This window comes from Schistocerca nitens, chromosome 5 (genome assembly GCF_023898315.1).
Source record: "Schistocerca nitens isolate TAMUIC-IGC-003100 chromosome 5, iqSchNite1.1, whole genome shotgun sequence".
Taxonomy (NCBI): Eukaryota; Metazoa; Arthropoda; class Insecta; order Orthoptera; family Acrididae; genus Schistocerca; species Schistocerca nitens.
In genome coordinates this window covers 719,016,726-719,029,689 of record NC_064618.1, presented here as the reverse complement: position 1 = coordinate 719,029,689, position 12,964 = coordinate 719,016,726, and the positions used below count along the sequence as shown (strand labels likewise).

Here is a 12,964-nt window from a genome sequence, read left to right as displayed (position 1 = left end):
GGTGTTCATAAAGTAGAGGTTAAATACAGTTGCTGGAGGCGTGTTTGTTGCTTTTAGAAGTAGCGTATCTTATAGCAAAATTGACGTAGTAGATAATTGCTGAGTTAGTATGGCTAGAGTTTGTACTTGACAACCTGAACGAATTAATAATTCGTTTCTTTTACCGACTCAGATGATACAGTTGCTGAAGATTTCAAAAAATACTTGAGTTTCATTTCAAACAGGTACTCTTCTCATACAGTAATACTTGGTGATGACTTCACTCTTCCCTCGATTTTTTGGGAAAATGTTTAAAGTAGGAGGTAGACATAAAACATCGTCCGTAATCATACTAAATGCTTTCTCCGAAAATTATCTTGAGCAATAAGTTTAGGAGCCCATTCTAAGTGTACGTGGTTGCGAAAACATGCTCGACCTCTTAGCAACAAATAACCCTGAACAAATAAGGAGTATTATGATGGATACAGGGTTTAGTAAGCAGACTGAATAGCGCAACACCAAAACACACCAAAAATATCGACGCTTAAAAGAACAGATAAGAATTCGTTTGACGCCTACCTGAGACAACCTCCATTCTTTCCGAACTAAGCATGGAGGTGTAGACCAGATGTGGCTTGAATTCCAAGAAATAGTACCGAGAGTAATAGAGAGATTTATACCAAATATAATTATTGATTGACAGAAGTGATCCACCACGGTACACAAAACAGTTCAGAACATTGTTGCAGAAACAAGGAAAAAAGCATACCAAATTTAAGAGAACCGAAAATCCTCAACATTGGCCAAGCTTTACAGAAGCTTGAAATTCAGCGCGAACTTCAGTGCCAGATGCTTTCAGTGATTTCCACAACGAAGCTCTGTCTATAAATGTAGCAGAAATTCCAAAGAAATTCTGGTCGTATGCGAAGTACACCAGCGGAACGACACAATCGCTGCCTTCATTTCACGACAGCAAATGAAATGTTACCGAAGACAGTCCCACCAATGCAGAATTTCTAAATACAGTTTTCTGAAAGCCCCTCACCAAAGATGACGAAGTAAGTATTTCTGATTTCGAATCAAGAACTGCTACCAAAATTGGTAACTTAGAAGTATAAATCCTAGGTATAACAAAGCAACTTAAATCACTTAATAATTGGAAGCCCAGAATTTATGCCAATAAGATTCATTTCATAGTACGCCGATATACTAGGCAGGCACTCTGTCTTCAGGCCACAAGTGGCCCATCGGGACCATCCTCAGCTGAGGATGCGGATAGGAGGGGCGTGTGGTCAGCACACCGCTCTCCCGGTCGTTACGATGGTTTTCTTTGACCGGAGCCGCTACTATTCGGTCGAGTAGCTCCTCAATTGGCATCACGAGGCTGAGTGCACTCCGAAAAATGGCAACAGCACATGGCGGCCTGGATGGTGACCCATCCAAGTGCCGGCCACGCCCGACAGCGCTTAACTTCGGTGATCTCACGGGAACCGGTGTATCCACTGCGGCAAGGCCGTTGCCTCCGATATACTCGCTCGTACTTAAAAATGTTATACAACCTGTCTCTTCACGAAAGATCCGTACCTAAGGACTGGAAAGTTGCACAGGTCACACCATTGTTGAAGAAACAGAGTAGGCGTAATATGATTAATTATAGACACGTATCACTGACGTCGATTTTTCAGTAGGATTAAGGAAAATATACTGTGCTCGAAAAAATATGAATTACCTTCGAGGAAAACGCTCTTTTGAGATAATTATAGACACGTATCACTGACGTCGATTTTTCAGTAGGATTAAGGAAAATATACTGTGCTCGAAAAATATGAATTACCTTCGAGGAAAACGCTCTTTTGACACACGGTCAGCATGGATTCAAAGAATATCGTTCTTATGAAATACAACCAGCTCTCACGAAGTAATGAGTGCTATCGACAGAGGAACTCATATTGACTCCTAGATTTTCTGAAGGCTTTTGGTACCGTCCCTCGCAAGTGCTTTATTATCAAGTTGCTTCACTATGGAATATCGTCTCATTTGTGCGACTGGATTTGTGATCTCCTGTCGGAATGATCTCAGTTCGTACTAATTGACGGGAAGTCATCATGTAAAATAGGAGTGATATCCTCAAGAAAGTCATCAGGGGATAAAAACAAATTGCAAAATGATTTAGGCAAGCTACCTGTATGGTGCGAATAGTGGAAATTGATCCTAAATAATGAAAGTGTGAGGCCATCCACATAAGTCGTAAAAGAAGTCCGTTACATTTCGGTTGCGTGATACATCAGAAAAATCTGAAGGCTATCGGTTCAACTAAATACCTCGGAATTACAATTACAAACGACATAGATAATGTTTTTGGGGGAAAGCAAACACTACGTTTTGTTGGCAGAACGATTAGAAGGTGGAACAGAGCTCGTTTTGTATTATCACGAAATAAGGGAGATATAGTCGCGGATATGACACGCGAGTTGAGGTGGCAATCATTAAAACGTTTTCCGTTCCGGAGAGATCTTTTCGTGAAATTTAAATCTCCAACGTTCACCTCAGTATGCGAAGAAAAAAAGTGTGTTGTTGGTACCCACTTACATAGGGAGAAATGATCATAGCAATAAAATAAGATAAATCAGAGTTCGCACGGAAAGGTTTAAGTGTCCGTTTTATCCGCGTGCTGTGAAAGGGAGGAACGATAGAGAAAGAATGTGGAAGTGGTTCGATAAATTACTTGACAGGTACTTAATTGCGAATGCAGAGTATTCATGTATCGCTGTAGATTTCTTAACACTAGCTGAAAGCAATTTCTCAGAGGCTGATTACTCCCGTTCCACATCTGGTTGGTAGGTTGATTTGGAGGAAGGGGCCAAAACAGCGAGCTCATCAGTTCCATCGGATTAGGGAAAGATGGGGAAGAGAGTCAGCCGTGCCCTTTCAAAGGAACCATTCCGGCATTTGCCTGAAGCGATTTAGGGAAATCAAGGAAAACCTAAATCATAATGGCTGGACTCGGGTTTGAAACGTCGTCCTCCCGAATGCGAGTCCACTGTGTCCACATCAGAAGTTGAAGTTGCGCTCCTTTCCGTACACAAGGCTCTTCATTGCCTGATCTTAGCGTAGCAAAAATATTTCCGTCACATACGGAAGGGGTAAGTCGCAAGCATTTATTGGAGACTGGACTCCTTCCAACTATTCTGCTTGGTTCCTACAATTTCCACAAATGTTATTGCATTCCGAAGATCCCTTTTTTTCTGAGAAGGCGCCACAAAGTACGTTATTATACGAACGTACGATCTGTTGATACCCCAACAGTTCTTCCACAACTTTCCATTAGCCAAAACGACAGGTGATATATTTATGATATCATAAATAAAATACCAGAGTTCTGTTGAAAACAGAAGTGAAATGGTAGGTTTATAGGAAAACTTATTATGACTTAATAATATGATTTCTCTCATCACATTGCGCATATGTTCTCTCTCGAAAATCTCTTTCATTTGATGTCCGCACCATCATACGGGCCTTAATTTTTTACAAGGCTCAACCAGACTGGCTTTCAAACCGAGTTATTCAATAACGCAATTATGTGAAAAGTTCTCTACCTTTCTAGGAATCTATTCTAGTTGGTGCAGTCCTCAGTTCTCTGCAGACACAAAACTAAAATACAAAACATATCACATGGTGCACGCCTTTCGTCTTGAAGCTACATCGGCGATTTGGAGCACGCTGTCTGTTTTACCGTCATACACTTCCGCATCACTTAATATTTCACGATGCTACACAAAAGCGTGCGCCTCAATACGTTAGACGCCGGCTGTGATGTCTGCCTGAAAAGTTGCTTAAAGAATACTTTAGAGTTAATCGCTTTAGGGGTTTTCCTTTTACAAGTCCGTGTTTTATCGTATCGCCTCAACAAACCTAAATTTTAAATTCTTATTCCCTCTTTTTGATTTCCACTATTCGTCACATTTGTTATCGCTTCTTAGAATTACCCCTAGATAAAATCATGTCAAAGGTGCCAGATCACCGAGTTGGATACTGTTGGTTGATTTCCGTATATTTAAAGCTGGCTATTGTGTTCTCAGATTTCGCTACTTAATTTGCAACTTTCGCTATTCAATTTTTTCACGTATTAGTTGGCGCAGGCTACTCGAAAGATCCATTTCTGCTCCTATCGATTGCGAACAACATTGTTTTTCTTTGGTTCAGTCTATGAGGTGTCAAAAAGTATTCTATGAGCTCCAACTGTGCTGACTAATCAGTTCACAGACCGCCTCAAATCTTTGCAGAAGCGCTTCTGGGGAGCCTAGCGGAAGGTTTTCCTTGGAATCAGATGGCGCAGTATGCTATTCCGGGCATTACGTAGAGGTAAGATGGGGTTTGACAGCATACAGGAAGAGCACGCTTGCAATACAGTTTTGTTAATCAATCAGAGCGAGCGTGTACTTTATGGGTAACTATTTTCTTGATTAGCATCGCGAAGTTTGAGGAGATGGACAACACAGAAACTTTGATGACTCTCCCATGTGTCCGTATAAGGAGAGTACGTTTTGATACTTGGTACGGAATCTGTTTGTTACTAATCCATCCTAACGCTAGAACATTTAATTTAGTTACACTTCCTAGCAATCCTTCCCCCCATGAACCATGGATCTTGCCGTTGGTGGGGAGGCTTGCGTGCCTCAGCGATACAGATAGCCGTACCGTAGGTACAACCACAACGGAGGGGTATCTGTTGAGAGGCCAGACAAACGTGTGGTTCCTGAAGAGGGGCAGCAGCCTTTTCAGTAGTTGCAAGGGCAACAGTCTGGATGATTGACTGATCTGGCCTTGTAACAATAACCAAAACCCCCTTGCTGTGCTGGTACTGCGAACGGCTGAAAGCAAGGGGAAACTACGGCCGTAATTTTTCCCGAGGGCATGCAGCTTTACTGTATGATTAAATGATGATGGCGTCCTATTGGGTAAAATATTCCGGAGGTAAAATAGTCCCCCATTCGGATCTCCGGGCGGGGACTACTCAAGAGGATGTCGTTATCAGGAGAAAGAAAACTGGCGTTCTACGGATCGGAGCGTGGAATGTCAGATCCCTTAATCGGGCAGGTAGGTTAGAAAATTTGAAAAGGGAAATGGATAGGTTAAAGTTAGATATAGTGGGAATTAGTGAAGTTCGGTGGCAGGAGGAACAAGACTTCTGGTCAGGTGACCACAGGGTTATAAACACAAAGTCAAATAGGGGTAATGCAGGAGTAGGTTTAATAATGAATAGGAAAATAGGAACGCGGGTAAGCTACTACAAACAGCTTAGTGAACGCATTATTGTGGCCAAGATAGATACGAAGCCCACACCTACTACAGTAGTACAAGTTTATATGCCAACTAGCTCTGCAAATGACGAATAAATTGACGAAATGTATGATGAAATAAAAGAAATTATTCAGATAGTGAAGGGAGACGAAAATTTAATAGTCATGGGTGACTGGAATTCGAGTGTAGGAAAAGGGAGAGACGGAAACGTTGTAGGTGAATATGGATTGGGGCTAAGAAATGAAAGAGGAAGCCGCCTGGTAGAATTTTACACAGAGCACAACTTAATCATAGCTAACACTTGGTTTAAGAATCATGATAGAAGGTTGTATACATGGAAGAAGACTGGAGATACTGACAGGTTTCAGATAGATTATATAATGGTAAGACAGAGATTTAGGAACCAGGTTTTAAATTGTAAGACATTTCCACGGGCAGATGTGGACTCTGACCACAATCTATTGGTTATGACCTGTAGATTAAAACTGAAGAAACTGCAAAAAGGTGGGAATTTAAGGAGATGGGACCTGGATAAACTGAAAGAACCAAAGGTTGTACAGAGTTTCAGGGAGAGCATAAGGGAACAATTGACAAGAATGGGGGAAAGAAATACAGTAGAAGAAGAAAGGGTAGCTTTGAGGGATGAAGTAGTGAAGGCAGTAGAGGATCAAGTAGGTAAAAAGACGAGGGCTAGTAGAAATCCTTGGGTAACAGAAGAAATATTGAATATAATTGATGAAAGGAGAAAATATAAAAATGCAGTAAATGAAGCAGGCAAAAAGGAATACAAACGTCTCAAAAATGAGATTGACAGGAAGTGCAAAATGGCTAAGCAGGGATGGCTAGAGGACAAATGTAAGGATGTAGAGGTTTGTCTCACTAGGGGTAAGATAGATACTGCCTACAGGAAAATTAAAGAGAACTTTGGAGAGAAGAGAACCACTTGTATGAATATCAAGAGCTCAGATGGAAACCCAGTTCTAAGCAAAGAAGGGAAGGCAGAAAGGTGGAAGGAGTATATAGAGGGTCTATACAAGGGCGATGTACTTGAGGACAATATTATGGAAATGGAAGAGGATGTAGATGAAGATGAAATGGGAGATATGATACTGCGTGAAGAGTTTGACAGAGCACTGAAAGACCTGAGTCGAAACAAGGCCCCCGGAGTAGACAACATTCCATTGGAACTACTGACGGCCTTGGGAGAGCCAGTCCTGACAAAACTCTACCATCTGGTGAGCAAGATGTATGAAACAGGCGAAATACCCTCAGACTTCAAGAAGAATATAATAATTCCAATCCCAAAGAAAGCAGGTGTTGACAGATGTGAGAATTACCGAACAATCAGTTTAATAAGCCACAGCTGCAAAATACTAACACGAATTCTTTACAGACGAATGGAAAAACTAGTAGAAGCCGACCTCGGGGAATATCGGTTTGGATTCCATAGAAATACTGGAACACGTGAGGCAATACTGACCTTACGACTTCTCTTAGAAGAAAGATTAAGGAAAGGCAAACCTACGTTTCTAGCATTTGTAGACTTAGAGAAAGCTTTTGACAATGTTGACTGGAATACTCTCTTTCAAATTCTAAAGGTGGCAGGGGTAAAATACAGGGAGCGAAAGGCTATTTTCAATTTGTACAGGAACCAGATGGCAGTTATAAGAGTCGAGGGACATGAAAGGGAAGCAGTGGTTGGGAAGGGAGTGAGACAGGGTTGTAGCCTCTCCCCGATGTTATTCAATCTGTATATTGAGCAAGCAGTGAAGGCAACAAAAGAAAAATTCGGAGTAGGTATTAAAATCCATGGAGAAGAAATAAAAACTTTGAGGTTCGCCGATGACATTGTAATTCTGTCAGAGACAGCAAAGGACTTGGAAGAGCAGTTGAACGGAATGGATGGTGTCTTGAAGGGAGGATATAAGATGAACATCAACAAGAGCAAAACGAGGATAATGGAATGTAGTTGAATTAAGTCGGGTGATGTTGAGGGTATTAGATTAGGAAATGAGACACTTAAAGTAGTAAAGGAGTTTTGCTATTTAGGGAGCAAAATAACTGATGATGGTCGAAGTAGAGAGGATATAAAATGTAGACTGGCAATGGCAAGGAAAGCGTTTCTGAAGAAGAGAAATTTGTTAACATCGAGTATAGATTTAAGTGTCAGGAAGTCATTTCTGAAAGTATTTGTATGGAGTGTAGCCATGTATGGATGTGAGACATGGACGGTAAATAGTTTGGACAAGAAGAGAATAGAAGCTTTCGAAATGCTGTGCTACAGAAGAATGCTGAAGATTAGATGGGTAGATCACATAACTAATGAGGAGGTACTGAATAGGATTGGGGAGAAGAGGAGTTTGTGGCACAACTTGACCAGAAGAAGGGATCGGTTGGTAGGACATGTTCTGAGGTATCAAGGGGTCACCAATTTAGTATTGGAGGGCAGCGTGGAGGGTAAAAATCGTAGGGGGAGACCAAGAGATGAATACACTAAGCAGATTCAGAAGGATGTAGGTTGCAGTAGGTACTGGGAGATGAAGAAGCTTGCACAGGATAGAGTAGCATGGAGAGCTGCATCAAATCAGTCTCAGGACTGAAGACCACAACCACAATAACATCCTAGCAATCAGTCTTTTTCAATGTTTTGCGGCATTTTAGATTTTGACTTGTTTTATTTTCTAATGTGTCGGAGCTCTGTTTTCGGAGCATTAATGTTACATGTGCTATTGTGATTTAGCTACGTTTGGACACAATCATATAAATTTGCATTCAGTCCTTCTTTTAAATCAACTTTTTTGTCATCACTTCCCTATTTATACCAACTACCAAGCGTGGTGAGATGTTTGTTATGATGAGTCAGGTTAACGCAAATTCAGTTTCCTTTTGCTGTGCCCATAGTAAACCGCACAAAATAAGCGTTCCCTGTCTAGGTAATATACTACAAATTTAACAGGCGGATAGCGTTGCTAGTTTGATTCATGGGTCCAAATATCGTGTATGAGAGGGCATATTTTTAATTCATGGCATATCCGGACTTAATTTCGTAGGAAATACATTTTCCAATACTAATAGGAACCTTACATTGTTCTAGCGTTTTCGAGCAATTATTTGTATTTTAATAGGAGCTGTCATTCATTATGACAAACGGAAATACTTCCACACTTTTCCACTTGTCTAGTTTTCAATTTCACATTTCTGATTACCTTCCTCACATCATCTACGCTGCTGGCTATTAAAACCAGAACAACAGAGAGGATAGTAAATAACTAAATTTTAGTAATAGTGTGTAAAGTACTGTAGGAAGAATACGAGATTATATTTGTATGTGATTTGGGGGTAAAAAGGGTGATAAATTTCATGCACAGGACTGCCATTTCTGGCACCACCAACGTCTTTAACCCGGCTGGCACTGAGTCATAACTGAGCTAGGGTGAAAGATTCGGATACTTCTTTCCATGCTGTGCCAAGCGTTGTGGAAGAGTTCATCAATATCAGTGCCTGGCCGAGTGACGGCCTGGTAGTCTCTCGGTATCCCATGACCAGATGTTTACTGTGGGAGATGGAGCTAGAGAACGCGCTGAACAGTCGAACACTCGCTGTGTCGAGGTAGGCCGGGGCAGCGTGGGCGACAAACAGTCTTCTACTTGTACATCTACATTTATACTCTGCAAACCACCGAGAGGTGCATGGCAAAGGGCACAGCCCACGGTACAAGTTATTAGGGTCCCTTCACGTTCCATTGACGTATGAAGCGCGGGAAGAATGATTGATTGAATGCCTCTGTGCGTGCAGTAACTATTCTAATCTTATCCTCACCGTTCCTCGGTGAGCGATACGTAGAGGGTTTTATTATAACCCTGAAGTCGTCACTTAAATCCTGTTCTTCAAACTTTGCTAACAGACTTTCTCGGGATAGTTGACGTCTGTCTTCAAGAGTCTTCCAGCTCAGTTCCTTCGGTACCTCTGTGACACTCTCCCACGGATCGAACAAACCTGTGACCATTCGTGCTTCCCTTCTCTGAATATGTTCAATATCGCCTGTTAGTCTTCTTTGGTACGAGTCCCGCACACTTGAGTAATATTTTACAGCCGGTCGCGTGAGTGATTTGTAAGCAATCTGCTTTGTAGACTGATTGCACTTCCCCAGCATTCTACCATTAAACCGAAGTCTACCATCTACTTTACCCTCAACTGAGCTTATGTGATCATTCCATTTCATATCCCTACAAAGTGTTACACCCAGGTATTTGTATGAGTTGGTCGTTCCCAACAGTACCTCATTGATATTATAGTTATAGGATACTACGTCTTTTCTTTGTTTGAATGCATAGTTTTACATTTATGAACATTTAAAGCAAATTGCCAAACTTACACCACTTTGAAATGTTATTAAGATCCGACTGATTATTTATACAGCTTCTTCCAGACAGTACTTCATCACAGATAACTGCATCATCTGCAAAAAGTCTGAGGTTACTATTAATATTGTATGCGAGGTCATTTATATAAAACATGAACAACAAGGGTCACAATGCACTCCCGGAGCAAACCTGAAATTGCTGCTACACCTAACGATGCTTCTCTATCCAAGATAACGTGTTGCTTCTTCCCTACCAAAAAGTTCTCAACCCAGTCACAAATTTCGCTTGATACCCGACATGATCGTACTTTTGACGGTACTGAGTCAAATCGTCTCGGGTTTACAGCCGAGTCAATGTGTTGTTCTCCAGCAACGTTTCGGCAAGTTTCTTACTTACCATCTTCACGCGAAGTGTCGGGTTCGCGACTCCTCCGGATCTTTATAGCCGCAGGACCACAGGCTTCTCTGCATCCTCGGCTTTCCATACCTAATATTATGTCAGCTTCACCGCTCCGGCCGTGGTGGCCGAGCGGTTCTAGGCGTTCCAGTTTGGAACCGTGCGACCGCTACGGTCGCAGTTTCGAATCCTGCTTCGGGCATGGATGTGTGTGATGTCCTTAGGTTAGTTAGGTTTAAGTAGTTCTGAGTGCTAGGGGACTGATGACCTCATCTGTTAATCCCATAGTCCTCAGAGCCATTTGAACCATTTTTGAAGCTTCACCGCTTTTCAGGAGTGCTTCAAACTCTGGCACTTTGTTACGAATGCTTTGGCGGTTAACCATTAGGATTTTAATACTCTCACCTGTGGGAGGCATTTCTTTTCATCTTACACTGATTCCTCTGGGTTTCCTACAGCCATCGTTACCTGGATTGGATGGAGAGTCGCCTAATCTAAGAAGTCCTTATGTTCACTCCACACAGTCAGACACCTGAGTAGCAGTCTCTGACGTCTAGTGCACACCTGACCCATTTTGAGGAGACCCTACAGTTCTCAACCCCACAGCGCAAGTCCAGGAAGTTGCAGTCTAGCTAGTCATAGAACCTTGGAAGTCTCTGGCTCAGTCCTTCCACTCGATTCAGAACCCAGGGGCCACGATCAGTTCTGGGGACAATGCTGCAAATATTGAGAACTTCCTTGAAACTCTATGCACAAGGCTGGTCTTTTCAACCTTCTCTGTCAGTCGCTGGAATGATCCAAATTTGACCTCTGTACCCAGACGACAGGCATCATTTGTTGCAAAAGTGCTCCCTGTTCCCTCATGGCTGGTGAAAGTCCCTCTTCAACATGTTGAATCAGGCCTCCAGGCATACACATTGAGTTCGTGTGCTGTCTTGTTTCCCACATTGAAAAATAATACCACGTTGGCCTCGATGGCAGAACCTCAACAAGTCAGAAACGTAGCAGCTGCTATCTAAATTTCCAGCATTGTGAACTGGAGGTCATCTGCTATGTAACAGATGGTATACCACACCAACACGCTCCGTGCTCGGCTCGTGTAACGATGACGAATACAATATGGCAGCGTTAGTTCTCGTCAGAGCCTCCACATTTCATCGGATTGCCGCATTCAGAACCAGAACACATCTGGAAAAGGACGTTGTGCCTCGCTTGTGACCAGTGCTCTCGTTGGGTGCACCACTGTTGGCGCAGCTCTCTTTGATGCAGCGCCAAGGAAAGATACAGCAATTGTAGTCATGCTGATGCTCAGTTCTGCTCGAGCCATCATCGAACTGTCTGTGTCGATACTGTTCAAGCTCTAAACAATCCCATTTCCTGACAAAAGGTACGTGACATGTCTGTACGATTTTATAAGACCGAGTCCTCTGGAATGGAGTCGATAAGGTCTTACGTAGGGTTGACTATAGCTTTCCTGAACACATCGATTCCATATTTGCATGGCAGTCGTGGGATCCTAACCAGCTGTATCGAGAAACGATAAATAGTCTTCATGGACCACAATCCTGGCGCTGTTGGAGATGCACATTTTTACAGGAGACATAAAACGATCCTCAAAGAAATAACATTCACATTCGATATCTGTATGTAAAATCCCGTATGTAGGCAAATTTTTTCTTACACAAGCTATTTCACAGTTCTTAAACAGGCTTCTAGGAGTTGTACTGAGGACTTAGTAGATATAGTTTTCACCAGAAACCGCTCGTACGTATGTGCGCTTAACTGGATGTAAATAAACTTAAAGATCGGATCACTTTCAAATCTGCTGCTTCATGGTCCGCACACAGAGAAGTCACTGAGTTTCATAAATTGAAAAATAATATTCCAACAGCCATTATTTTATAGCTTTTCATTAGGATACCAGGAGCTGAAACAGGTAGTCTAAATAAAAATCCAATTAAAAGTAATAGGTGTTCGAATATTATTTTTTACAATTCATCAACCTGCCGCTATTCCACACTACATAATCACAATTTGGCGTTAGGTTTATAATGAGCTACTTTTGCAGGTCTTTGTCCCATCGGTCTGGCAGTCTTCCTTCTGATCTGCCCCTGTCTCTCGGATTCGGTTGTAACACGACATTTTTCCAGCAGTTACGAACGATGCTCAAGTACTAGGGCAAAGAGGGTGTCACCTCACTGTGCATTGTTGCCAAATTTATTCAAGATGGCGGATCCAAGATTCTGGTGATACATGTGGCAACGTCGCCATGACGTCAAAGCGGGAAGTTCAAATTTTGGCGGGAAAATAGGTCACATTGGCTACCTCCACTAACCTAATCCCCCTCCCCTTCCCCCCCCCCTCCCCTGAAAACGGCGGGAAAAATGGCGGGAAAATTGATCACCTGGACTACCCCCTATAACCTAAGAAAGTGATGGGAAAATTTTGGCGGGAAAAGTTTGGTCGTAAAATAGGTTCAAATGGTTCAAATGGCTCTGAGCACTATGGGACTTAACAGCTATGGTCATCAGTCCCCTAGAACTTAGAACTACTTAAACCTAACTAACCTAAGGACATCACACAACACCCAGCCATCACGAGACAGAGAAAATCCCTGACCCCGCCGGGAATCGAACCCGGGAACCCGGGTGTGGAAAGCGAGAACGCTACCGCACGACGACGAGATGCGGGCTCGTAAAATAGGTCACTTTCGCTACCTCCGCTAACCTAAGTCATCTAACCACCACCTCTTCTTTGGAATTGGCGGGAAAAGGACTCACTCTGTGTTGGGCTGTAGTATAGGATGGACATAAGTCTTTATTTTGCATGCAGTTTTCATTTAAACAATTTGAGCTGTCATAGGGAGTAGCTCCATGCAGCGTGTTCACCGTGTGGTCTGGAGTACAGCTGACCTAGCACACAGT

The 12,964-nt window shown here is 42.4% G+C and overlaps 1 pseudogene; it reads right to left on the bottom strand.

Annotated features, from left to right (window-relative positions):
* Nucleotides 1-1,382: 1,382 nt before the first annotated feature.
* LOC126261083 (5S ribosomal RNA) lies at nt 1,383-1,500 on the bottom strand (annotated as a pseudogene).
* Nucleotides 1,501-12,964: the final 11,464 nt, after the last annotated feature.